At 34.3% G+C, this 26,878-nt stretch overlaps 1 pseudogene; it reads right to left on the reverse strand.

The window, feature by feature from the left end:
- Nucleotides 1–1,402: 1,402 nt before the first annotated feature.
- Nucleotides 1,403–25,651, reverse strand: LOC119058413 (tubulin-folding cofactor B-like; annotated as a pseudogene).
- Between the last annotated feature and the right edge of the window lie 1,227 nt (nt 25,652–26,878).

A 26,878-nucleotide genomic window follows, 5' to 3' on the forward strand; every position in this document is an offset into this window, starting at 1 on the left:
TTACAACCATGTCATTACCATACTATCCACATTAAGCAGAAGTGTTACTTCTGCCTGATCCTGTATATAGCTGAGAAAAATGAAAGACCAAAGTAGATGAAAAGATTTACCATTTTTATAGGCTGGAAGTTATAATATTGTTAGGATGTCAATTATCCTCACACTTGCATGTAGAACAAACAAATCCTAGTGGGAATCCTAGAACACTTAAAAGAAATTCAGGCTGGTTCAAAAAGTATATGGGGATTTAAAGGATCCAAAATAGTCAAAACAAAATACTTACTAAAATGGTTAACTTATAAAATAGTGATAATGCCATTTTTTATCCTATCTCAAGGTGAGTTATTCTCATTCTTTCATCAAGAGCTCACTTGGCAGCAGCTGTATTTTGATCACAGGAAATACATCATAAAAAGGAATAGACTGCTGAATGAATGGCAGGTTATTTTACACAAAGGAGCTGATAGTTTTGTGGAGGGAGATATACATTACATAAAAATCACACAATAGATATGAAATTACAGCTATAATAAATTCTGTTATAACATCATGATATCTTAAACTACAATAACCTACAAAAGGAGGAATCAAATTAATATCTTTTAACAGGGAATTATTCCTGTGTTGACTGGACTGATATTTAAATAAAAAATGTATGTGAATTGGGTGAAGGAAAATTGGTAAAATATAGTGTAATTAAAAAGGCCTTCTTGCAATGGCTCACGTGACTCAATGGATTGAGTGCTAGCCTGCAAAACCAAATGGTCGTTGGTTTGATTCCCAGTCAGGGCACATGCCTGGGTTGTGGGCCAGGTCTCCAGTAGGGGGGTAAGTGAGAGGCAAGCACACATTAATGTTTCTCTCCCTCTCTTTCTCCCTCCCTTCCTCTCTGTCTAAAAATAAGTAAATAAAATCTTAAAAAAAAATCCTTCTATACCACAGAAATAGAGTTTCTTTACATAGATTAAGCTAAAATTTATAGATTGATCACTAATATAATATTTTATATTGCTGTCTTTATCTTTTAAACTTTAATAACAAATTATACTTCTGATTTAGATATAAAATATAAATACTGGTACCAAAGTTTATAAATAGCAGAAGCAAAAGCAATGAACCACTGAAAGAGTAATTAGTAAAATTTTGTTGCGCACACACAAAAAAGATTGCTTCATAAACCAAGAACACACACAGCAAAATATTAAATGAGGCTCAGGGGTATATTTTTATAGAACAGCTTGAATAGTGAGAGAACTGTGATCGTTTATTCTTTATAGTGATTGGTTATAATATTACTTATAAAGGGGGTCTTTTGGGGGACTACTCAGCTTAGGTGAGAGTCAGGACCACATGGCTTTGGAAGTGCTCCCTTTTGCCACCTGGATGGTGCCGGGAGCCTGAATCACGGACTTCTACTTCCTTCCTGAGATGTAGTTCTCCAGACTGAGCAGCGGGAGAAGGAAGCACTGTGTGTTTTTGGCTTATTACAGTGGATATCAATCCAGGGGCAAGGCGTGAAATCTGTGAGTCCTCCATACATGACCATGCCCCAGTGCGGGGGCTGCCCAGGTGCCCGGACCTCACAGTGGCTCCCCACAGGGATGGCACTGGTATGTTCCTGCTCCTCCCTGAGGTGCTAGGTGGTCTCAGCCTCTCACTGGGCCTGCTCCTCTTTGTTGTCTTTGCCCAGCTTGCTACGCTTCAGGAAGGAGCGGACAGTCTTGCCTCTGGTCGTAGGCTTCTTGTGAGATCCTGTATTTCTCCACCATGGACACATCCTCATACTCCCCAAGGCAAGCACCCCTGTCTGTGGTCAGTGACATGCTGTGGCAGCTGTTATCTATGGGGCACAAGCCCAGTGGAGCATCCTCCTGACCCAGTTTGCAGCAGAACTTCTCATCAGCTCCATATAGCTCTAGTTCCACGCAAGACACAGGGCTGCCCACCTCCAGCTCTAGCTTGCACTTGAATTCAGGTATTGTGAGGCTGCGACAGTACCCCTTCTCAAAGCAAAAGTTATTAAGGGAGTTGCTGATGAAAACGGTCACTGTGGGTACAAATAACCCTGTCAGCTCCCTCTTGCCACTCCCTGCTGGGGTGCTGCCAGGTCAGGCGTCCGACAACCACCGCCATTGCCTCTGGGTTATCCTGCCTATAGCTTACTGTCCTCCTGCCTATGCCGATGCTCCTCAGCTTCGATGGCCCCACCCCTAGCCCCAGGCCCTGGGCCCTCCGGAGTCACCTAGTCTGGGTTTCACGGCCTTGGGAACTTACTCTTCATTCTTTCTAGTGCCTCTGAGTGCTTATTTAGCACTGAGAATAAAAGTGTGAATGAGAGAAAAAAATAATAGAGAATTGGTTAGTGGTTACCATGTATCAATTATGGAGGACAATTTAAGTTTTGCTTTCGATTTCTAGAGGGATAGCAAGAAGCGACCCAGACAATTTAGTCTCACTTGTCTTACCTGGTTTTATATGGTCAGGGAATTTTCATGGCTGCTATCAGTGTTTGATTTTAACAAATAAATTGTCTCCATGGAAATAAAGATATTAAATAATATAAATATCAATCTTTGTATTTAAGATAATTACTTAAACTTACTTTTAAATGCCTGGTTTATTCAATATCACTTTTAAAGGAATAAAACAATTAATCTATGTAATTTTTAATCACATAAATCAGTTATGTAATATATGACATAATGTAATATATTTTGTATGATTGTTTTTAATTACATTTATTATAAAATAAATAATTCATTATAGAAACAAATATTTTAAATGTAATATAATCATAATTTTATGTCAATATATATTATTCATCAGGAATGAAACTAATCATAAATACTCATAATTGGATTTTAGTCAATTAGAATTAAAATTTTTAGAAACAAATTTTTATTTTATAAAGAATCTGATCCTCATAAAAAAAGCATTTATCTTTTAAAAGGAATGTAAGACAATGACACGATTGTCCTCAGAAAATAGAATTTAATAACAGAAACACTTTTAAATAATTGAGATTATAAAAGACATTTAAAAATAAGATGCCTAAACAGAGTACATAACTAGAAACTATATTATACATTTAATTATTCTAAATTATTTATTTAACAAAAGTGTCAAAGTAGAGCAATTTGATAGCTCTACTTCACTAAAATCATTTTATGAATCTAATATGTGATTAAAACATAGAAGAAAAATATTATAATTGCTACAGGAGACGAAGCAGCTAAATATTCTGATCTTTTAAGGATCCTTGGGGGTAGAAAACCATCAGAGGCACCTAGAAAATGCAGTGTCAGTAAGACATAATAGAGTCCCCGGGGAATCTGAGATGACTGAAAAAAATTAGTAGGTAATAACAGTATAGAGTAATAATTAAAGACCAAGACAGTATCTTAAAAAGAGCATAATAATGCTTATAAGAAGAAGACATTAAAAGGATGGAACTATTTTTATTAATAGTTCCACGGGGAACTGTTAATTCCCCATGTGGCATGGAGAATGTAGCCCAGCCCCTGATTTGGAAAATCCAGTAAGAAGTGAGTGGGCACACAGAACCGAAACCCACGAATCGGTTCTCCTGGGGGGAATCAGGTCAGCATTGTAACTAGGCTGCTATAAGGCGTGCTTTTGCTAAAACTCCCTCACCCTGAACTGAGGTAGAAAATGTTTACTTCATATCTTTAAAGTAACTTCCTAAAATCTATGCTGAAACTCCCAAGGAGGAGTGTAACCGGTTCAACCACTTTTTCCTTTGCATTTGCAAATATCTTTTTTCTGTATAGTAATTAGCAACTTTCTCTCCTTTGTTATCTATAAAAGGTAACCACCTAAAGCCAACCTGTGCATAGTAAATAAGACCCATCCTCGATGTAATGTGCCCCAAAAAGCAATAAAAGCTTGTCCAGGCAGGGGTCGGGGCCCTCTCTCACTCAGAGAGTGGCCATGCCGTCCCTTTTTCTTCACAGGACTTCTGTAGTCTGTGTGAATTTGTTTGTCACATCCACAACACAGGGACCCCATGGGCTGGGGTCTGCATCTGTTTATTATTTTCTATAAATCAATATGCTTAATTGAAAAGAGACACTAACACCCAAATGTATAATTAAATTAAAAATAATTGAGCAATAGAGCCAACTTGCTACTACAGAAAGTACTCACAATTTATTTCATAAATGATTTTAAGGTCAAAGAGGTATTACACAGAGAAACTTTATACTGTCACAGCATTTATATATTTCCCTTTCCCAGGATATTCACAGAGCAACAAAATCCGATTTGGTTCCATTCATGCTTATGCTACTAATCTGCATTGCTCCTGGAAATAGTCTCTGGTATTCTTTGAGATTCATGGTCTTTTTTTTTATTATATGGAGTAAAATTTACACAGCAAGATCTGCAACTGCCTTTTATGAATCTAAAATTTTATGATATAACTTGTCATCAAACACCTTTATGTTTGACTTTGAAATATATTTATTAGAAAGTCTTACAATATAAACTTTTTCAAAACAAGTAGATTACTCTTGAAATACATATTAAATTTTAAGGAATATTATATCCAGATTTATTACTATTTGTCATAATAACAGAATACTGAAGACATCTGACAATTTAACAATTATAATTTAGTTGATTCTATTATGTAAATGTGGACCTTTAGTCTTTCATATAATTAAGAATAAGTGAAGTTAGAAATATTTATGTTACTAAATATCTGATTTACTTTGACCAAGCATACTCTAAATTTTAATAGTATTGTTTTAAAATATATGAACTCATTTTAAAACTAATAAATTGTTTTATTGTCACTTCTGTTAAAAAGCGTATAACTTTATATAAAATAGGAAGTTTGGGGGAAAGACTGTTTAAGTTTTGTTAAACATAGTATTTAGTAAAAGGTGGAAACTTCATAAATGCTGGTTCTACAAATACATGAAGAAAGGAACAAAGAAAGGAAGAGAGTGAAGGATGCAATGCATTACTAAATGAAACACAGTGGCGAGTTCCTTTGTTCGACTGAAAGTAAACTACATGCCTGTGTTACCCCTTTAGAAGGAAACCTAGGAAAGAAGTTCATATGTGCTATATATTAAAGATTTGTTGGTGAGATTTTACTATTCTTCTTTAATCTACTTGAGTAGAAAACACACAAATTTATTACCTGCTGGAGAGATGGCTCAAAATATACTTCATAAATAATAATTCTTTTCATTATGCTCAATTATATTATAATGAATATTGTGATTTTTCTTACTGTGGACTATGATAATAGACTACAATAAATAACTTTGCTCTGAATTTTCTTTAACTGGGTATATACACATAATCACCATACCCTGTTGCCCAGTTTCAAAATTTGAAAGAAATAAACTGATGTTTATAATACCAGATGATTTTTATTTAAGGATAATTTTGACTGAGTTCATTAATAAAGAAGTTGTGTTCTATTCTCCATACCAGGTATTGGAATTCTAAGTGACATAATGTGAGGAGGTAAAAAAAAAATTCTTCAAAAGAGTTGGTTTAGAGAAAGAATAGATTTAATGTAAATGGTTCACACATTGTAATAGACAAATGTGTCTGATGCATTTGAATACAAAAATTCTAAGAATGATATTAGAAGAGAAAAAAATAGAAAAAATGAATCCAAAGCAAGTTTCTGAAGGAAATAAGCCTTGCAAATAAATGCTATTTACTCGTAGTGTGTTTTTGCTCTTAGGATCAATACTTTTTCATTTGAATAGCTAATGCTGCAAAGGTAACAATTTGAGTGATGGGATATATATAAGCATTTTACTTGAAGAAAACTTACATTTCGGAAAATTTTTATTCAAATTTACACTGTTTTATTTATCATATCTAACTTATGAAATTAAAAACAGCCCTGGCCATGTAGCTGGGTTGGTTAAAGCATCATCCTGAAACGCCAAGTTTGTGGGTTCCATCAAAGGAACCTATGCTCCCCAATGTTCATAACAGCATGATTTACAATAGCCAAGTGCTGGGAAGCAACCTAGGCATCCATCGGTAAATGAGTGGATCAAAAACCTGTGGTACATTTACACAATGAAATGTTATTCAGCAAAGAAAGAAGGAGCTCCTACCCTTCACAACAGCATGGATGCATCTGGAGAGCCTTATGCTAAGTAAAATAAACCAGGCTGTGAAAGACAAATACTATACGATCTCACCTATAAGTGAAACCTTATCAACAAGGCAAACAAGCAGGCAAATTATAACCAGAGGCAGTGAAATTAAGAACAAACTGACAGTAACCAGAGGGGAGATGGGAGGAGATAATTAGGGGAAAAGGGGGAGGGGATTGTCAAAGGACATGTGTAAAGGACACATGGACAAAGCCAAAGGGGGATAGGATCGAGGGTGGGAGGCAGGGATGGCTGGGGTGGCGGGGAGTGATGGGAGGAAAATGGAGACAATTGTACTTGAACAATAATAAAAAATTGGTTAAAGAAACAAGAAGAGACCAATGAATTCATAAATAGGTGGAACAACACATCAACGTTTTTCTCTGTCTTGCTCTTTCATTCCCTTCCTTTTCTCTCTCAAATCAATCAATAAATTTAAAAAATATGTACTAAAATTTAGGTATACCCAGTAAAATAGAAGATTTAATAGAATCATCCTGAAGCAATTTCTGTTTAGGTTTTTTTTTGTATAGTTAAGGACCACCTTAATTAAAAGAGCTTGCAGTGAAAATATCTAATTACTTTTATATCAACTCAAAAATTCCAAAAGTGTTGTTAGTTCTGAGTATTTACACTCAGCAATGAAGCAATTCTGTGCTGTTAGAAAAATAATTTGAAACCAATAAATGCTTCCTTTGGTAAGAAATTAGTTCTAATATTTTCAGTTAATAGTGAGATATTTTCAGATTCAGGAGAAATGTAATTAATTGTCAGCATTTCTTTGTCAATACCTAGGGAGATAAGACAGATACATCCACGTCAGGAGAACAGACTGAAACTGAAGAATAACTGAAATTTCAAGCACAAAGACTTATCTTTAAGTGTGTTAGACAATAACACAGGGGAAATATATTAAGTTCAAGAGAAAGTGAACACCTTAAAAGGATATTAAACATATTAAACATGTTCTATCTCATTAATAAAATTGGCGATAAAGTGATCCTTTAATTACTGTAATTTATTATCTAAGAAACTGAGATATGTTTAATTTGTTAATTTACTAGTGGGGTTATTATAATACTTTGGATTGGATTTAAAAAGCAATACAAGAATCTGTGAACTACTAGGAGGGAAATGAAGACTGAGATTTTATTTAACCTTTTGATGCCTTAGGGCATCAAGACTTTAGTGCCTTAGGACAAACATTTCTTTTGCAGCATAATTCAAGTGATACAATGCCTGCCTTTACAGATAAAAGTAAACCTTCTATTACAGATATATATTATTTTTACAAATACATATTGCTTGTGCCAAATCCATGATGAAACAAGACATTTTAAAATGTATTATTATGCAAGTTAATATTATTTTCTAGATGCAATAAGTGCTAAAGAAATTGCTATTAATGACTATATATTTGGCAGCATTTTTTGTTGTTCTTGTTAGAAAGCAATCATTTTGCCACTCTTACTTATCAAATTCATATGTGTGTAGTTGTCCAAACCATATGGATTTAAAGAATGTCTGATTTTTCTCAGGTAACTTAATATAAGTGAGATAGTCACTTCCAGTAGATTTATTTAAAGAAATAAAGTATGTCCAAGTACTTCACCTGACACAGCTTTCAAAGGAAGTATCCACTCAATTAATATCTCAAGCTGTAGAATTTGCTCCATGGCATTTACATTCATATTAGCTAATTTCTTCTCAAATGCATTTTAAAAGGCTTATTTATTTGAGTCTATTCATTTCAAGGACACTGTATGTGAATGAGCTGATGATTTTACTGATACCCATAAGGACCAGTATATCAATAATTATCCAGAGTAATATGTTTAATTAAATTCTGTGAAAGCCTTTATGTTTTAAGTGTGAAAGAACAGTTTTGGTTTAATTGAGAGTAGCAGCTGATGAAAAACTGGCAGGATTAAGTCCCTTAATTGAACCACTTATGTGAAAATAATTACAATTAAAAGTCTTACTGACAGTAGCCGGAGGGGAGGGTGAGAGTGATAATGGGGGAAAGAAGGGGAAGGGTCTAGTCCAGGCACATGTATGAAGGACCCGTGGTAATAGACAACAGAACGGGGACTGACCAAGGAAGCGGGGGGGGGGGGGGGGGGGGTGTGGGGGGCAGGGAAGAACAAAGAGGGAAAATTGGGACAACTGTAATGGGACAATAATAAAATAAACTTTTTGAACAAAAAATTCAAAAGTCTTTTTTGAAAATGTATCTTTTACATCATAATCCACAAAGTAATAAGTTCTGTGAAAAAGATGAGTGCTGTATAATGTAGAATACTTTGAGACATTCATTATTTCTCAAACAAATATCCAGTGTTTTAACTTATTCAAAGTATTCTTTTATCAATTATAATTCTATTGCTTTTAATAGCTATTTATAGCTAGCACAAAATTATCTTTGTGAAAACCATGTTATACTTGCTTAATTTTTTTCACCATCCTGTACTTGATCAATCAATCAAACATGAAAATAAACACACATCTGATTTTTCATTCTTTAGAATTCTTTGAATCTTTTGTTAGGAAAAGTTCAATTGTAAAGGTCACCATTGAGGGAGATAAAGAAAAATTATACTCTATGTCTTTGCTCTTCACTGAAGCAAAAAAACAACTTTTATTTTGGGCCACATCACAAAAAACTGCCGGCTGAGAATTACTGTGTGCAGAAGAAAAATAAAAAATAAGAAATCCGTGATTTTAGCTCTGTGATTAACTATTTGCTTTTAAAAAAATTATTTAGTCAGAATGTGCCTCATCTCTATTTCAGAATATTCTATTTGTTCATATAATCAAGTGTAGGAATGCACATATGTGGACAAAGAGCTCTGGGCCAATCCTAATCAATGAAAGTTGTTATGTGTAAGAAGTGTGTGCGTGGGTGATGAGAGAGAGAGAGGGAGAGAGATTGAGAGAGAACAATGAGTTATCCTGCATAAAATGGTGGCAGGAGAAACAAATATTTTAAAGGATAACCAATTTGATTTATTCTGCTAACCTAAAATCTCAGTATTATTATTTCTTAAATTATCAGGATGTTTGTAAAATGTGGGGGAAGATCTAGTTAGTGGCAGTGTATAATAATCTCCGCTGTACTTCGTGACTTTGCAAGTGGAACTGCTGCCCCGAGTGAGAGAAAAACTGAATTCCAAATTCCAAAATGCTAATCTTTTGCAAAAAAAAAGTTTGATTGTAAGGTAGCCAAAGAGACAAAAGACAAAACTCAAATTAGTCTCCTTGAACAAAGGAGATGAGACAATTTTTAAAATATGAGGGTAAGAAGCAGTTATATACATATTCATATGTTTCTACTTGGAAAGGCTTTTATTGGACAATTTTGAAAATTAGCCATACAGAGTAAGCAATATGAGAAAAACAAAAGAAAGAGCAAAGGAATTCCAATGTGAGAAAGTTTGATTGGTCAGTTCCATATTTGTCCACATTTGGTTCATCCACCGGATAGTTCTTATTGAAAGACTCATATGCTCAGTGCTGTTTCTGTGATAATAGCTCAAGTTCTGCATTAGGAGTCAAACCAGTCTGATCTGTGAAAGACACAAAATTACTTTATTAGCACCCAGTTTTATACCTTGTCATCTTCCTCTTTGTGTTTATAGATAGTGTTAAGTAGAGAAATAACAAAGGGTCTAAATCCATTTTAGACCACAAGTATTTATGGTGAACAGCAATAGGCTATTTTCCTTGACAGCATTTCTGGATAAGCAGTCAATATTGACCAAGGAGTCTGTTTTAATGACAGACCCTGTTATATTCAGATAAAAAAATTTCCCTGGCTGATGTAGTTCAGTGGATTGAGCATGAGCCTATGAAGCAAAGGGTCGCCAGTTCGATTCCCAGTCAGGGCACATGCCTGGGTTGCAGGTCAGGTCCCCAGTAGGGGACACATGAGAGGCAACCACATACTAATGTTTCTCTCTCACTTTTCTCCTTCCCTTCCCCTCTCTCTAAAAATGAATAAATAAAATATTGAAAAAAGAAGTTATCTTGATCAGGGTATTGATTTAGAGTCATTGGGTCATGAAATACAGTTCAATAACAGAAAATCCTGAAGATAAAGAAATTTTGATGAATTTCAAAGAGTCCATTCAGGCTATTCTTTTGTTTTTACTTATGCTTAATTTTTTTAATTGTTGTTCAAGTACAGTTGTCTCCATTTCCCCCCCATCATTCCCCCCCACCCCACTCATCCCCACCTCCCACCCTTAATCCTACCCCACTTTGGCTTTGTCCATGTGTCCTTTGTACATGACATGTTCTTCCACAACCCTTCCCCCTTTTCCCCCATTATTCCCTCCAACCTCCCCTCTGCTTATTCTTACATACTGTTTTTTGAATAAGGTATATTGATTTTCTCTTATAACAAATAAAATTTTGATAAAAAATATAAGCATTCACTTAAACGATATATTGTTCAAATTGTTTGGAACATATATAAATAGAAAAATATCAATAAAAATAATCTGTAGAACATAAAATACCTCAAGAAAATGAGCCCAAGGCCTAATCCATTTCAGCACGGCATAACACATCTTTGATATTTATTTATTTATTAAAAAGAAGATTTTATTTATTTATTTTTGGAAAGGGGAAAGGGGGGAGTGAAACATCAGTGTGTGGTTGCCTCTCACGTAACCCCCACTGGGTACTTGGTCTGCAACCCAGGCATGTGCCCTGACTGGGAATTGAACTGGCAACTCTTTGATTCTCAGTCTGCTCTCAGTCCACTGAACTACACCAGCCAAAGCCACATCTTTGGTATTTAATGGAAATGAAACTCTATGCTCAAAAAGAAATACTTAAAATAAGGTAATTTTGATTCCTAAGGTGTTTTAAAAATAGTATTACTTTGATGAAAAAAATAATTACCAAATTTATAGATAAGTTTCTTCATAAAGTTTTGAAAGTTACTTCTGGTATTGAGGATGTTTGTTTTTTGTTTGACAATTACTTGAAGATATTTTAGGAATTAAATATATTTTTATCTAATATTTTCTCTACTTGACTTTAAAAAGTGATGTGGTATTGCATATATTAAAACAATTTCCTGTAAAAGATTAAAATAAAACTATTGATTTTTTCTTTCTTTCTTAGTTTTCAGTTGTTGAAAATAAGCACTTTATAATTCTACTGATTACTTACTGACAGTCAGCCAAAATATTAAAGCAACAGTTATTATGGACTTTGGAATTATAATTAAAGCAAACACTTTTAACCTTTTACTTTTATCCTCACCCAAGGACATGGTTATTGATTTTAGAGAGACAAGAAGGGAGGAAAAAGGAGAAAGAGAAACATCAGTTACCTCTTGAATGCACCCCCAGCGAGGACTAAACCCACATCCTAGGCATGTGCCCTGACCAGGAATAGAACTAGCTGTCTTTTGGTTTATGGAACAACACTCCAATGGAGACACACCAGCCACGGCTTGACAAATCTTAAACTGGGAACGAAAATACAGAACTAATACAAAATAATTGATCTAGCAATTATTTTCAGTGAACATAGAGGCTATCTTTGCTCTTCAAATTTAAGGAAAATTAGATAGCCTTGTTAGGAAAGATATGTATATGTAGTTAATGACCCTTGACTAAATATTTATTATATACTCATAATAAAATATTAGCTAAGACCTATTATTTCCCTATGCTGTGTGGCTATAACAGTGACATATAAAGTCCTTGTCATCACAGATATATGATTGTAATGAAGGAAGACTAGGATAAGCAAATAAGCAAATACATATGTAATATTAAGAAAGATAAGGGAATAAATTTATGAAAAATTATTTAAAAAATGGAGCACACGGACAAGAGAATTAAATTTTACATGCAGTTTCCAATGAAGGCCTCTTGAACTGATGAATATTTGAGCTAGATGGAGTCCCAAGGAAGCGAATGAGTGATAAGTCACTAGGTTACGTGTGCTCAGAGTATGCGAGGATAAAAGGAGCAGGAAATGACAAGAACAGAGGCAGAGTTCAGCTTGTTCTGGAAGAAATTGGGGTTAGAGATTGAGTTTGGGGCCAAATATTTGATAAGTTTAAGATATTAAAGTATGTTTTTAATGACCCTGTGATTTCATCAGCCTGATAATTTAAAATTCCTATTTAGATAGGTCAGATAGTGACGGACATCTAACAAATGTAGATTTTGTATCTGTACCCTTCATGGGCATTTCTTTTGCATGTTCGGCTTCTATGTGAGTCTCTGGCACAGAGTGGATGCTACAAGAACTGAACTTGTTAGTTATAAAATGACAAAGCCTGAGGTGTTCACACAGAAAACTATTATTTACTTACAAGCTTTAATATACTTTTCAATTTTTTTCCAACTAAAAAGAGTGAAATGGAGTGGTTTTCCTCAATTAGGTGTCTGATTTTCATGAGAAAGTAACTACAGAAATTTGCCTGCATATATTGAGAAGGTAATACAACTTGTGGCTAAAGTGAGACTCTTTCAATAAAAATTTCTATGATTAAGTAAGTAAAGTCTAAATATTCTCCTAACTTCAAAAACTAGCCACAATCTCCCAAAGTCCTGTGAGTGGAATATAAGAAAGATATAATATATGCAGATTTTGCACATTTTATGGTGCTACCAAAATTTCCAATAAACCCTAAAAACTGTGATCCAAAGATGCATGACTCTTAAAGATTATCATCCATCATTATAAATAATTATATATCAATTCCTAGAGCTGATTCCAGATCTACTGAATCAGAGCATCTAGGACTGAAACTAGAATTGTACTTTGTGAAGGTTTATTACTGATCTTATGGCTTTAGTAGTTGTTGCTCTGTTTTAAATTAATTTTAATTTTAAAATTATACCTGATATCAAATATTACATTGGTTTCAGGTGTACAGCATCATAGAAAGATATTTATATAATTTACAAACTGATCCATATGATAAGTTGAGTACCCACCTGGCACCATACATAGTTATGTACAATATTATCATCTATATTCCCTAGTTGTACTTTACATCCCTATAACAATTTTATAACTGCCAATTTAAACTTCTTTTTTTGAAAATATATTTTATTGATTATGTTATTACAGTTGTCCCATTTCTTGCCTTTATTCCCCTCTGTCTGCACACCCCCTCCCACCTGCATCCCCCCACCTTTTAGTTCATGTCCATGGGTTGTATATATAAGTTATTTGGCTTCTCCATTTCCTATACTATTCTTAACCTCCCCCTGTCTATTTTCTACCTACCATTTATACTACTTATTCCCTGTACCTTTTCCCCCATTCCCCCCTACCCTTTTCTGCTGATAACCCTCATGTGATCTCCATTTCTGTGATTCTGTTCCTGTTCTATTTGTTTGCTCAGTTTTTTTTTTAGATTCAATAGTTGATAGTTGTGAATTTGCTGTCATTTTACTGTTCATATTTTTTATCTTCTTCTTTTTCTTAGATAGTCCCTTTAACATCTCCTGCAATAAGGACTTGGTGATGATGAACTCCTTTAACTTGACCTTATCTGGGCAGCTCTTTCTCTGCCCTTCCATTCTAAATAATAGCTTTGCTGGATAGAATAATCTTGGATGGAGGTTCTGGTCTTCCACAACTTTGAATTCTTCTTTCCAGGCTCTTCTTGCCTGTAAAATCAGCTGATAGTTTTATGGGAACTCCTTTGTAGTTAACTGTCTCCTTTTCTCTTGTTGCTCTTAGGTTTCTTTCCTTATCTTTCCTCTTGGCTAATGTAATTATGATGTGCCTCACTGTGTGCTTCCTTGGGTCCAACTTCTTTGGGATTCTCTGATCTTCTTAGACTTTCCAGAAGTCTATTTCCTTTGCCAGATTAAGGAAGTTCTCCTTCATTATGTTTTCAAATAAGTTTTCAATTTCTTGCTTCTCTTCTTCTCCTTCCTATACCCCTAAGATCCAGATGTTGGAACGTTTAAAGTTTTCTTGGAGGTCCTAAGCCTCTCTTTATTTTCTTGAATTGTTGTTTTTTTCATTCTGTTCTGGTTGAATGTTTATTTCTTCCTTGTGTTCCAAGTTGTTGATTTGAGTCCTGGTTGCCTTCCTTTCACTGATGATTCCCTGTACATTTTCCTTTGTTTCACTTTTCATAGCCTTCACTTTTTCCTTTATTTTGTGACCATACACAACCATTTCTGTGAGCATCCCAGTGTCTTGAACTGTGCATCTGACAGGTTGGCTACCTCTTCATTACTAGTTGTATTTTTTCTGGAGCTTTGATCTGTTCTTTCATTTGGCCATATTTTTTTTTGTTCTTTCATTTTGCACCTGTTACATAGTAAGGAGTGTATCTTTAGGTATTTGCTAAGGCGGGCTACCCAATTGCTTTTGTGGTGCCGTATATGGGGAAGAGGTATGAGAGGGAACGATGCCACTTGTTCAGTCTGGCTGGCTTTCAATCACTTCCTCTGCTACCCACAAACAAATTGGGCCCTTCTCGTGCTGATTCCTGGGTCGGTGGGTTTGTGTATGTTCTAGGACCTGTGGGTCTCTCCAAAGGACTCTCCTGTAAGGCTGGGAGTTTCTCCAGCCACCTCAACCCCTATAGATTTTTTTCAGTCAGAGGTTTTGAGACTTTATTTCCCCACACTGGTTCCCTGGGTGGCACAGCTGTCTCATTTCCCAGTTGTTCCTCCCTATTTATCCCACACAAATTTGGAGCCATCTGTTCCTCCAGCCACAGCTTTGCTCACCTTGGTCCTCCAGTTACCGCCCTGCCACAAATCCTTTCCTCCTGGCTGCCCTACCAATTTGGATGAATATTTCTTCTTTAACACCGTGGTTGTCAGGTTTACATACAGTTTGATTTTATGTTAGTTCTGGTTGTTTCTTGTTTATTAAATTTGTTGTCCTTCTTTTTGTTGTGTGAGGAGGCACAGTGTATCTTAATGCCTTCAATTTTTTACCCTGCCTCCTTCAGTACCCCTCCCATTTGGCAGCTATCAGCTTGTTTTCTCTATCTCTGAGTCTGTTTCGGTTTTGTTCATTTATTTTATCTTTTACATGGCACATATAAGTAAAATTATATGGTATTTGTCTTTCTCTGTCTGACATCTTATTTACCATAATACGCTCTAGGTAAAAAAGTTAAGATTTCATTCTTTTTCTTTGCCGAGTAATATCCAGAGTTATATATGTGTACCACCTTTTTCTATCCAATCCTGTATTGATAGGCAGTTAGGTTGCTTCTGTACTGTGGCTATTGTAAATAATGTTGCATTTAACATGGGGATACATAAATCATTTTGAATTAGTGTTTTAATTTTTTGGATAGATACCCACAAGTGGGATTGGTGGGTTATATGGTAGTTCTATTTTTAATTCGGGGGGAAACTTCCATACTGTTTCTATAGAGGCTGTACCATTTTGCAATCTCACCAACATGGTGCCTTTGGTTTTTAAATTGGGGCATGCAAACTACATGCAAGGACACAATGCATTCCAATATGTATATATTCCATTAAGCTTCATATATGTGAAATGAATCTTGCTAAGCACTGGTGTACTGACATAAAACCTTGAAGAAGATATACATCATTTGGGTGTGTTAGTCAAAGTTGTCTGGACTTCACTAACATAGAGTCTCAAAATTGTTGTAGTTTAGTCAATTAAAATTTATTTTTCTCTCACATAGTATTTTAAATGGCTGTTCAGATCAGAGGAACATATATATCTCCTTCCCAGTCATTCAGGGACCCATAACTGGAGTTTTGTATCCCAGTTATGTGGAAAGGACAAGAAACATAGAAACATATGTATCAGAGGTATTAATAAGCCAGGTCCAAAACTGGTAAGTAGTAGTTTTGCTCATTTCCTAATGAAGATGATTTGTTTACCTGCTCATACCTAATTATAAGGAAGCATGGTAGAGGTAATCTCACTAAAAGCTCAGAAAAAGGAAGGTTAGATTTCATTGGGTAGCTGGTAGTTTTGACAACACTGTTTTAACATACAGTTTAATGATGAGTACTGGTCACTAACACAAGAAATAATGATTTAAAAATCCTTTCAAAATCAATGCCTGCTTCTGCATTATGAGATGGCTACAGAGGGAAGAATGTATGTATAGTATCAATTTACTGGGGCATGGTCTTGCATGGCAAGCAAAAATTTAAGCTAGGTGGGATGGAATAATTTGAAACAAAATGTGAGGTACATTGTTGTACTTTTTTTTAGTTGTTTGGAGAGGGGCAATTTTTGTGAGATATATCACTTGATAAAAAGGAGAAAACATTCACTTGAGGTAGGTTAGATTCCTTACCAGAAATAGTGATTCTGATATTCAAGTTTTAGGGTTTTTGTTGTTTTTAATTGTGTGCCATTATGTCTCTAAGATAGCTATATATTCTGTTATGGGAAACAATCTTTGTTTCTTGTCCCTTAATGAATGAACAAGTAGAAATACTAAGTTAGTATGTTGGAGAGAAGTAGACAAAGGAGAGTTGAAACAAAGTAGTGTTTTTGATCAAATGAAAATAGGAAAAGAGCATAAGTAATCATTAGCTCTCTAGTTCTATGTGTCTGCTTTTGTTTTATTTGTTTATATTATTTTTTGTTTCCACAGATACATGAAATCATATGCTATTTGTCTGTCTTTGCCTGACTTATTGTACTTAGCATAACCTCTAGATCCATCCATGTTGTTGTCATAGATGGTAAAATTTCATTCTTTTTATGGGTAATTCATCCAGTCATCTTTATCCAGTCTCCTACTGACACACACTTAGGTTGCTTCCATATTTTGGCTATTGTAAATAATGCTGCAATGAACATCTTTTTGAATTAGTGTTTTTGATTTCTCTGGATAAATACTGAGAAGTGAAATTGCTGAGTCATGAGGTAGTTGTAGTTTGAATTTTTTGAGAAACTTCTGTACTGTTTTACATAGTTGCTGAATGGGAGGGGGACTAGGGGTTGGGTGAAGATAATAGGTACAATTGTTAGGTGCAAACTAGACACAAAGATGTAATGTACAGCATGAGGAATATAGTCAATAATATTGTAACGTGTGGGTGGTGCCAGGTGAATACTAGACTTATCAAGGGGAATTACTTAGTAAATTATGTAAATGCCTAGCCACAATACAAAATAAAACTAATACAAAATAATACTGAAGGTCAACTGTGACTGAAAAATAAATAAATAAAGATTTTAAAATTTATTTAAAAAAGAAGTTATCATCAGCAAGCAATCTTAGGAAAAGCACTAGCTTTTCAATAATTATGGGGGAATAAATGTTGTGTTTTTAAAAGTTTTTTTAGTATTAAAAGAAGACTACCTCCTAGTAGAAAGTTTATAAGGTATCCAATATGCTTTCAAGTACAATTCAGTGGGATAGGTTATATGAAAATGGGGTTCTAATGAAGGCAAATACAAGGATTACTTCATCTAGATGAGGATATGGAAGGTTATTTCAAGAAATGACCTCTTAGATGAGATATGGCAGATGAGTAGAAGTTATCCATGAAAGAAGTAAATGAAAGTGTTTCAGAAAAAGAGAATAGTATGCATAAATAGTTCAGGTAGCCCAGGTCTAGAAAAAGCATGTAGTATTACAGATATTAAATTTGTATATTTATATTATTTATATTTATATTTATATTTATATTTATATTTATATTTATATTTATATTTATATTTATATTTATATTTATATTTATATTTATATTTATATTTATATTATTTGACTGGGGATAGGGAAGACAAATGTACTTATAATGGAAGAAATAGACAGGAGTAAGATGTAATAAAAAGAGAGAGCTAGGCAGAAGGTAAATTAAACTAGGCTTTGTGGGCTATGAAATTTAATAGCAGCAATTACTGAATGCCAACTACATTGGGAGTATTACAGGATCAGTTTTGTCCCAATCTATTGAATAATCTAATTATAGTTTGTTAGAGTAAAACAAGACTGGTAAAATGACATAAGATTTCTAAAAATAAAAGTATATGAAAAAGTTAGAGTAAATTTGAAGGAGGGCCTATTGTGTAAGAAGCAAAGGTAAAGTCAACAGAAATGACATAAGCTTCTAATAAATATGATACACAAAGGTAATATAGAAGATAAACTTCTTTCTTCTCTTTTTCTATTCATTGTTCTTTTCTTCTCTCACTTAATTGTTCTCTCCTTTTTTTTCATTAGAATGGAAAAACTAGTAGAAAAATGTTATTCTTAAACTAAGAAAAAATAAACTCTGGGTGACAAAAGTGAAGAAATATATCAACATTGGAGTGGAAAATAGGGTCAAAATGCTTGTAAATGCGACAGAACTTGGTAAAACTCCTCATGTCTGGAAGTTAGAACTTAGCCCTTGTACTAGAAAGCATATTATGATAACAGTTTCTTTCTTGTAAGGAGCCAGACTAGGCAAGATAAATTAAGCAAGAGGTCTCGAAATTGTCTACTGTTTGAGATATAGAAACAAGACAAACTTTATCTCCTATTCCAGGAGGCAACAAGGAAATTGGCTATCCATCTTGGCTGTGAGGAGTATAATAATAGCCTCTAATAAATCATAATCATAGAATTACATGGCAAATAAGTATGAGGTTGCACTACAATGATGTGTTTGGACATAATTGAAATATCAACATGAAAACTTTTTTGGCAAGAGTAAAACCATAAGTTTTGAAGAGGGAAAACCTCAAAACAACATTATAACAGCACACTCAGCTTCTAGGTCACATGCTTTCTCAAGGATAACATCTACTGAAAATATACTCAAATTAGGAATTACTATAAACCGTGTGTATAAATAAAGCACCTTGAAGGATAAGTAACAAGAAAAAAATAAATGGGACAATATGCAGTTCAGTAAACAGAAGATAATAATAATCAAAAGGATATTTCATAATGAGACTGAACAAAATCATCATAAATATAAGCAATAAATGTAAAATATGAGACAATAATGATATTAAAAAGTTACAGACACATTAAAATAATAAAAATTGTAATTGTGGAATTAAAAGTGTAATTGCTAAATATAATCTCACTACATGAATAGGAAAGTAAAATAGACTACATGGAAAAAGAACTGGTCATTTTTACTAGATATGTTAAAAAAGAAAATTTAGATTAAACATAGAAAACTATGTTACATAGATTTAAAATGGGGATGATAGTATGAGGAAGTCTAAGATAAATCTATCATATGCTAAGCATATGAGTAATATCAAAATAAAAGCTCTTGGTTTATGTATTCACTCTTCAACTTGTATACCTGTGAGAACTGAAATATAAAAGAGGCAGAAGTGAATTGTTTGCATAGATAAAACATTGTTCCAGGTTTAAGGCATTTGTGTATACAACTACAACATGGAATCAAGCACTTTACCTGTGGTAGGGCCATGAGACAAGATGAAATAACTGCCATTGAGACAGCATGGATAGATCTGGAGAATATCATGCTAAGTAAAATGAGTCAAACTGAAAAAGTCAAGAGTCATATGAGTTCACTCATAGGTAGGATATAAAACTGGGAACAACAAATAAACAAACAAGACAGACAAACACAAACTCCTAGACACAAACAATATGGAGTTTACCAAAGGGAAAAGGAGATGGAGAGGTACAAAAAGAGAAAAGGAATCAAATGTATGATGACTGAATATTTGACTTTGGGTGGTTAACAGATAATGCAACATACAGGTAATGTACTATAGAATTGTATATGTGAAACCTATTTAATTTTTTAACAATGTCACACCAGGAAATTCAATATTTTTTAAATAAAAGAGTTTCAGAAATTAGGCAAGAGACAACTTGAAGTAACACATTTGAAGAAACTTCTGTACCTCCAATATAATTAAAGTGTTGTAAAATAGTAATAATATTGATACACGTGCAGCCAAGGGGGGGCCCTCCCCCCCAAAAAAAAAAGATTTGTAATGGTGTCCAGAATTCAAAGTGTATAGGAATATTGGAGAGACATATAAGATGTCCTCACACACCCCACCCAGGGGGAAGGAACAAGTAGAACCAGGGCCATTGAGAGCTGTTTTGCATAGCAAGTTTTGCAACTAACCTCTGGAATGGTCATTTAACATATCTATAACCTTTAACTGGTTTCATAGATATGTTAAATAGCCGTGGCCATGCTTTGAGCCAGGAAGAAGGAGGGGTAGCTTCTACCCAGGATGTAACTAGGGGCTGCGCCCCTGAGTCAGAGAACACCTGTGTGAGAGCTTGGAAAAGATGGGCTCCAGGACATAAGGGGATAACTGCCCAGGTGAAAGAGAAAACCATGCAGCTTTGCCAGAATGGAGAGCCCTGCAGCCAGGTGAAGAAGAAAGCCACATGCTTTTGGTGGAGTGCGAACCCCTGCAGCTTTGGTAGAAGAGGCCCACGCAGCTTCAGGGTGCCCCCTTTGGCCGTGTGGCCTGGAAAGCAGGAGAGACATTGACTGGAACTGGGTACAAAGAACTCTTGCCAGTGGGCCATGAGAGGGTACCACAGTACTTTGGATTAACTAGAGAGAGATCCTGCCTGCACAGTGACACAGCTGACGATTCCAGCAGCCTGAAACACAGACGTGTGCTCTTTTCCTGATTTACGGTACCAGGAGTTGGGACAATGGGAGAAGAAAGAGCTGTGTGGGTGTAGGTATATACCCTAAAGGACTTTGATATTTTAGTGGAAGCATTAAGCCTGAATAACATTAAATAAACATTTTGTTTCCTTTTCACAAATCTCTGGCACTGAGAGATATCTTTCCAATTGGCAGCGGACAGAAGAGCCCAGTAGATATTAGTATTATGTCCTTGGGAGGGGCTCCTGTTCTGTAGCAGTTTTTAGCATCCCTAGGTGGGCCAAGTATTGCCCCCTCCTTGGACCTCTTGTTCGCTAACAATTTATTTGTCATTACATCTCCTGTTGATAATGATTATCTACATAAAGATCTTATTTCTGGAAGTTTAATCTGGGTCAAAATCTAAAAACTTATTTTTGAACACATGAATTTTCTTTAATGTACCATAAGATTTAAACTATGCAGAAACATTTTTTTAATTATTATAGAATTTTTAGCACTAGATTTACTATAAAGTATGTATTTTTGAAATGCAAAAGTATGAATTAATGTAAAACTCTTCACTTATAGGTAAATGAGTATAAACTATTAATAACGTCTAAAGAAATTTAGAGATATATTAATTTTGAAATAAGGACTCATTAAAATTCTTAGTAATTTCCACAAGTCATGAGAAAACTATATTTATTTAATTATGATAAGTAACAATGATATAGATATATACATATATGTATATTTGGTATGTATGTGATATGTATTTGGTGTATATATGATATACATAATGTATATTTATATATGAAAAGCAGCAATAACTATACCAAAATGATAGAATATGTAACCTTTTTTGAAAAATGTATATATAAACTACCAAGGGGAAAATGACCAAAATCAGATATTGCTAATGTATTTTATTCTGTAAAATACCTCTTTATTAATTTTTCTAAACCTATTGTATTATTGATAACAACTGTGTTAATAAAGATACTATCTAGTACAGAATTATCTTGTTAGGAATATTCAGTTATATAAGATTTACACAGAATCTCATAACAAGCTGGTGAATGAGTATTTTCTTAATTGTTGGTAAATAAAATAATTGTAAGAGATAACTTCCTATTTTGTTAAATATGCATTTATTGGGAAAAATAAAATTCCTTAAGTAATTCCAAGTCATTTGGCTTATGTGTTAAGCATTCCCAAGAAATTCTGAGGAGCAAACTGAGGCAGGATCAGGAAGGGGAAATAAAGTAAAAAAAATTAATGACATGAAGCAAAATGGGGGCTAAAGGTTAGGTTTCCTCTCTATAACCCCAGAAAGCTTCCGTAATATTTCTGCAACTTACACTTAGATTTAAAAAATTGGGACTTAGATAAAAAGAGACTTTATTCAAATGCACTTAAATTATTTAAGTCTAATCTTAAACCAAGAACAAAGGTCTTCCCAGTGGCTGCTTTACTCGTGCTAGTGATATGGGAAGCTTTGAAGAACCTTTGTTTACCCAAACCCCAAGCACCCTAGGAAGAGCAATAGGGCCATTTGGGAAAGCAAACAGCAGGATATTCACAAGGGCTAGGACTAGCACTCCCGTGTTTAGAACTAATTTCCGCATTTAGCCTTTGTACTCTGCTTCTGCCCTAGAACTAACTTCCGAATTCCGCTTCTGTATCTCGCTTTGCCATGTAGACAGGAAGACCCCATAGACTATATAAACTCCAAGAAGCCTTTGTTCGGGGCTCAGAATTTGGAGACTGACTCCTATGGGCTCATACACATTAATAAACCTTGTACTCCAGAATCCCTCGGTGTCTGGTTGCTTCATTTTCCTGTAACACTAGGATCTTCTGCATTTTAATTCAGCTCAAGCATTTCATGAATGAACTCTCTGCAGTAACAAATGCTTTTTCTTTCTGCCAGCTGTGACAACCTACTGGCTTCTTTTTTATAAAAATGGTTTAAGTCTGAAATAAAACATACAATTAGAAGTTCATATGCACACAGTATTGTAAAAGAGGAGGGAGATGTTGGGGTGAGAACTCTCTGACTATGATCTACAAGATCTAGAAAATTAGGCAGAAAGTCACTTTTTATTTAACAATATCTGGTGAGAGTAATTTTTTTTAATTTTGGAAACAAAACTATGCCTTAGTTTCTCAGTAGGATTAGTTTGGCCTAAGGTAGACATAGGTAATAGGCTATAGAACTACAGCATTAAGTGGCCTGAGAATATAACATAGGAGATTTTTAGAAATTACACACAGGCCTATAAAATTTCCATGGTGTATATAAACTCTGTTAAAATTAATCTCTACTTCCCACCACCACACATTTACTTGTTGTTTTACAAAATTCTCCTGACTCAGCATTCTGAGATCTAATTTGTCATGTCTTTTCTTTCACCCAGCATATAAATAAGCATATAAATAAACTTAAGTTCTGAGCTATCTTGGTTTGATAGGGATACGGTTATTTTAGCAGCATAACACAAATAGCTAAATTTTAATCTTCCATCAGAGACAAATTCGTAAATAGTGATCTGAAATTAAAAAGTGAAAACAAAACAACATGGCACACTATTTAGAGACATGAAATTAAACACCAAAAGGAATACAAAACAAAACAAAAAGCTGATAAAATGTAGAATGGGTTGAGTTGAAGGAACAGGTATTACATTGGCTGTAACAGATGTAAGAGACCATTCTGCTTGGCATGGGCTCAGCCCTCAGGGGCAAACATTTACTGCAAAGTAACTTCCTAAAATCCATGCTACCTTCCAAGGAGGGTGTAACTAGTTCAATCACTTTTGCCTTTGCATTTGCTAATATCCTTCTTCTGTGATGTGATTAGCGGCATTGGCTCCTTCGTTTTCTATAAAAGGTAACCACCTAAAGGGGCCCTGTGCATAGTAAATGAGGACCATCATAGAATGTGACAAGAAACCCAATAAAAGTCTGGTAATAGCAGAGGCCATGGCTTTTGCTCCCCTTGAGAGAAAAAGCCATGCTGTCCCTTTTCCTCCACCAGACTCGGTAGTCCGAGTGAATGTCTCATTTCATCCATAATGACGCAGAGGCTGTGGGCCGGTGTCCGCATCAACACCAGAAAAAGGTATGACAGTGGCTGCTATTTTAGCTTTTTATTTTATTTTTTAAATATATGAACATATATTTTCTAAAAATATACAAATTGAATGAATTTAAGAGCAAGTTAACTCTAAAATTTTTTCCCTATAAGTTCTTAAGAATCAGTTGATTGTTTTCTTGGTGCCTTTTTAACCACATATCTTAAGTTGTCCTCTGACAAGTAATGGGTGGGGAGTGTGAGGAAAAAGTGCATGACAGAATGAGCTGTTAAATCTCAAATAAAATTCTCATGGGGCTTTATTTTAGTTGAGATATTCCTTGCTTAGGCATTTAAAAAAAGTCTCTAGGTTTATAGATTTTTTTAACCTTCAAAATGGAAATAGCAGTGGAAGTGTACTTTGCAAGGGTGTTAAGAGAATAAATTATTAGAGATAAACTTAACACTCAATATTTTTACACATTTGTACTTCCCTTGATACTCTCCAGATTTCGATTCTTGATTTTAAGAGCTTCAAATTTCACAGAAATGGCATCCAAGGGAAAGGAGTAAAAAGGAGGTGGGAAGTTTATGTCAAAACCAGTGTTAATATTAAACTAAGAACATATTTAGGTCTTCCCAGTGATTGTTTTGCTTATGACAAGATCCTCTCCATTTTAACTGAGCTCAAGCTTTTCACGATCAAACTCTCTGCAGTAGCAAATGCTTTCTCTTTCTACCAGCTGTGGCTACCCACCGACTTTTACTTTACAAAAATGGTTTAAAGCTGAAATAAAACATACAATTAGAAGTTCATATACACCTAGTATTTTAGTTCACTGTATGGACTTTCCACAAAATTACACACTAAATGGTATCTTTACTAGGTTCAAGACAATATAAATTATAGGGATTGGTTAATTACCAATAGTGGTAATAAATTAGCTGTATATACTGCTTTCTTTGCAGATTTTCGTATAATTCATAACTAGTAAAACCTGAAAATATTTTATACTTCACACTATTGTAAATACTGCTGATTTCCCCCCTAACTGTTCCATTTTGCAAGGAATAGGCAATACACAAAACAAACATAAATCCAATTTATTTTTATCAGAGCTTTGACTTCTAGAGTTGTTTTAGTTAACTTTATGTCAGGATTTTCATTATAGAATCCTCTCTCAGGTATTTGCTATTTGGTCATAACATTCATTTGGAGAAAAATGGTTTTAAATTAAATGTGCTTCATAATATAGATAAGTTTCAGTGATTCTACTGTTATTCACACTGAATATTTCCATGAACTTCCTCAGGAAATGTATAAATTACCTCCAGAGGAAAAAATGTATTACATTTAATGGTAATCTCAATTTTGGGCTCTGATTTAAGAGAAAATGAAGTAAAAATACCCTAAATATTCACTAAAATAATGTCGCAATATAATATATATGCTGTTAACTCTTTTAAACCAATAGAGCACCAGAAAATTAGAAATAGATTTAAATAAATTTTAATATATGCTTAGATTAGAGGGACTGTTGACTTTTGGAAACTCAAATGCCTTTTTGGTTGACTCTCTTCAGACTAATGTTACTAAATGAAATGGCACATTTTCCAAATCCCAGTCAGCTTTGCCTCATCTGGTAAGAGTGACTTTACTAGGAAAAAGAACATCCTGAACATACCTGCCATGAATGAACTTCTTCCAGCTTGATTGCTGGCCCTAGAGGACACTGCTGAGAACCATGCCTGTGTTTCAGAAAAGCTTATCAATGTGGTCAGCTTATTCTTGTCCGTCATGTGTAAAAGTGATCCCCAAAAATACCTAAAACAACTAGACTTGCATTGTCTACTTACCCGTGACTGGCCATGGTAACATTAATGTTGTCTAAACCCCATTGAGAAGGTTGCTTCATCAAAATTTATACAGCAGCTTTGGGCAGCTGGGGGTTTGATCCGTACCTGTCATGAACCCAAATAAAATGGAAATGTTTGTATTTGCCACTCACACCCATGCAATACGAAGCTAAACACTCTTTAAGAAAATTGTGCTCTTTAATGAATCTTAATTATTTGAGTAAGTTCATTCCTGACTGTAACATTTTAATAGTGGAATTGCTACTTATTCAAATATTTTTTTCTGCCAAGCTCCAGCTTGTTGTCTCCTTTTCCACTACTTAACACAATGAAATCTGATCTTCCATCCGAGGATTTACCATGTCCTCTCTCACAGAGGTTTGGGAGGCAGACGAACTCAAAGAAGAGGGACATTGTTAGCCATATTTTCATGTCAAAGAATGGAAAGCATCAGCATTTGGGTTAACAGAAAATTAAAATCCACCATGACCTTACATTTAATTTCAAATCTACCCATGTGATTCAGCCTTGTGAACACATTTGGAACTATAAGCATTGTCAAGTTAGTCATAGTTAACCATGATGTTACTAATATATTTTTACTAATAATTTGAACAGGTTTTAATACTATCAATAAACCTGTATAAAACTACTTTTATAATTCCTTATCAAATAATAAAAATACTAGAAAATCAATAATTTTGAAAAATCTCATAATGTTAAGCAATTCTTCAGGGAAAAAAAGCAGGCCATGAAACTGAATTTTTGATCTTTACTCGTAATGTCTCAAGAAGAATATTTTTACCATAATTCACAAGAATTTATTATTTTGAGAGATACAGCATATAGGCAATGAATTGCTCTTATATATCTACATTAACCATTTTTATTCATATGCTGGTTCATTACACTTTTGATTTCCACTGAACATTTTGGGTGATTTTATGAAAAAATACATTCTTACAAGGGAAATTCTTAATATGATTTAGCAAAAAGTAATATTTGAGCAATTATGTTACAATAATCTTAGTTAATTCACAGCATAACTTGTCATAAGCAAAACATATTAAAAAGTTAATCAAATCACTATATCTATAAATATGGCAATAAAACAAAAATTGTCCCTATTTATTAACTAAAGTTATCTGATATGAGAAATAAGGAGGTGAGGACAATGATCAAAGAACCATGAAAATATCAGCACCCAAAAGCAATTTTCCCTTTAGGTTATAAACCTCTTT

The sequence above is a fragment of the Artibeus jamaicensis genome, unplaced genomic scaffold (genome assembly GCF_021234435.1).
Source record: "Artibeus jamaicensis isolate MK-2021 breed Jamaican fruit bat unplaced genomic scaffold, CSHL_Jam_final scaffold_286, whole genome shotgun sequence".
Taxonomy (NCBI): Eukaryota; Metazoa; Chordata; class Mammalia; order Chiroptera; family Phyllostomidae; genus Artibeus; species Artibeus jamaicensis.